General features: G+C 32.2%; 1 long non-coding RNA gene across 1 annotated transcript; it reads right to left on the bottom strand.

The window, feature by feature from the left end:
- Positions 1 to 89: 89 nt before the first annotated feature.
- On the bottom strand, positions 90 to 2,431 carry LOC110036822. The gene is made up of 4 exons (XR_002295264.1): positions 2,344 to 2,431; positions 2,153 to 2,213; positions 610 to 751; positions 90 to 175 (listed from the first exon to the last, which is right to left on the bottom strand). It is a non-coding gene; the product is annotated as an uncharacterized LOC110036822 (long non-coding RNA).
- Between the last annotated feature and the right edge of the window lie 81 nt (positions 2,432 to 2,512).

Genomic DNA, 2,512 nt, shown 5'->3' with positions numbered 1-2,512 from the left:
AATAATCAGTTGATGAAAATCGAGCAAGAGATCCCGATTTTTAGATTTAGAATAAGCTAACCCTTTCACTATTGCCTTTACGCTATCTCCTGGCTGGCAATCGGATTCTTCTCTGTGATACATGTCTAGAAGCCACTAAAGATGAATACCCCACTGGAGCTTGTTTGTCAGAAACCTATAAAAACGAAATAAAATATTATGCCCATTTGAAATGTCATTTTTGGCACTAATAAAAAACCATTTCTTAAAGCAAGCAAGATCAATTGCTATGTTTATCTAGCAAAAAATAGTGACAGAAAAATGAAAATGTGTGAAAATAGTCTCCTGACTATTCGCAGGGGGTCATTTTAGCCCTAGAGCTTAAAAAAGTGTCAATTTAGTCCAAAATCTTTTTAATATAAGACAAAATAGCCCTCACGAAGAACTATTTCAACCCCAATTTAAAGAATCTGGGGAGTAATTTGACACTTTATACACTCTGGGAATAAAATGATCCCATATAATAGTCAGAGGATTATTTTGACACTTTACTCAAGAAAAAAAATACATAATACAAGAGCATAACCAGTGGTCACTTAAATATAACTGGTAAGATTTCAAAAAACTTACAGGCATGCTGGAAATTCCATATTGAACTGATGGAGCAGAAGAGCCCACACGACCAATAGACATCTGAGGCATCACAGGAAGCGTTCCAAAAGGATTTGTTATGGACGTGGGTTGCATGACAATGTTAGCCTGAATAGCAGGGCTGCCACACAAGAAAGGCAAATAAGAAATTATCAGTCAGACTATCTATCAGAATATTAAAATATTTATTAATACAGAATTCTAACACTATCATATGAAGAATTCATTACGGGAGCATTCCCTGTTGAAATATTTTTGGGGTTATATATATATATATACCACACAATTCTTGTGTGGAAGAATTAATTACGTCTAACATCTAAACATTAATGTTTACTAATGTGACACCAAAGTCCTTAAATCATATAAAAAATCTCATTAAAATTAACTTTTCTAAACTGAAATAAACCTTTGATCTGTACATTTGATATGATTGAGACATTAAAATGCGATACAAGTAGCTATCAAAATGCAGGTGTGATATAAGTAAATACATCAATATTGTACGGTTCGTAAATCCCCCAAATATTAATTGGAAAATTTCAAGTGATTGCATTTTAACTTTTCCCAGAGAAGTGTTACATTTATTAGACTTGTTCCTCTGAAAAAATATTATTTATCATTGGCAGAGACATGTCCAAAATAACTGAGATGAATATATGAAAACCACCAGGATATTATCTGCAGGCATTGCAACGGGAAATTCTGTAAATGAACTTTATCCAATTACACAGACAGCAACGTAAAAAAAATTAGGATAAAAAGGATATATTGAGAGTAAAACTTAAGACTACGAAATTTCAATCTTAAACAAAAAAAGTAACTTAAACAAAAGAAATTGCAAAAACAACATTTGTATTCTACAAATTGTTTGTTTATATTTTGCTACAATAAATGAAAATGGACATGCTAATCCCAAAGGCCAATCTCCAAGGAAAATGGCTAATAAACATGTGTGAAATTGTTTTCAGTTCCAGACTATAAAAAATGACCAAAAGAAAATGTGATTTTGATATTTACCTAACTAGAGGAAATCAATTTCCTCTAAAATATGGCAGAATGCACCATTTTCACCACAATAAAAATAATTCTATGGATAACCAGTGATACAGTGTACTTGAACTCCTGAAACCTCATTATGCAGAATGGCTACGTGCATTCAATCCATATGACTGCTGCAAAAAAATCCTTAAGCACCAACACATCCCATTTTATTGCATAAAAGCTATTGTTTTATTAAGCATAGCATATCTTGTCTCCACGTACAGATATTGGAGGATCCTGCAATCTTCGAGTTTCAAAAAGTAAAAAAAAAAAAAAAGACATTATGGAATTCCTCGTGTACCACTGACTCTTTTTATAACTTGACACTGATTGTTTAAAGAAAAAAAGGGGAAATAAATGTATTTTAGAGTAGACAGATGCCGATGCCTCCAACAACTCTAAAGAAGCTAACAACTACCTAAATTTATCAAATTTCAAGATAACGTTCGGAATATTTGAATATATAATAGAAACATACCTCTGTCCAAAAGTTCCCTGATTAAAGGAGCTGGGGAAGCTACCAAACCCTCCAGAAGGAGCTGAAATGAAGATGGTAAATGTGAAATAATAAATTAACTGTATGTTCACGTATGACCTAAGTTACTATAAAAGGCACTTAAAATAAGGTTCACAAAGGAAATAAAAAATTACATTAATGATTTGGTTTACCTATTTGTGCCTGACCAAGGTTACCAAAAGAAAAGTTACTTGATGCTTGTGCAGGAGCAGACTGTTGAAAAGGAGTGGAAAAGGAGGGCTAGCAAACAGAGATACAGTGAAAAAACAATGTTAGTTAGTTCAATGAAAAAAAAAAATATATATATATATATATATATAT

Source organism: Phalaenopsis equestris, unplaced genomic scaffold (assembly GCF_001263595.1).
Source record: "Phalaenopsis equestris unplaced genomic scaffold, ASM126359v1 Scaffold211255, whole genome shotgun sequence".
Classification (NCBI taxonomy): Eukaryota; Viridiplantae; Streptophyta; class Magnoliopsida; order Asparagales; family Orchidaceae; genus Phalaenopsis; species Phalaenopsis equestris.
The sequence above is the reverse complement of the archived record's forward strand: the minus strand, read 5'-3'. Positions and strand labels throughout refer to the sequence as shown.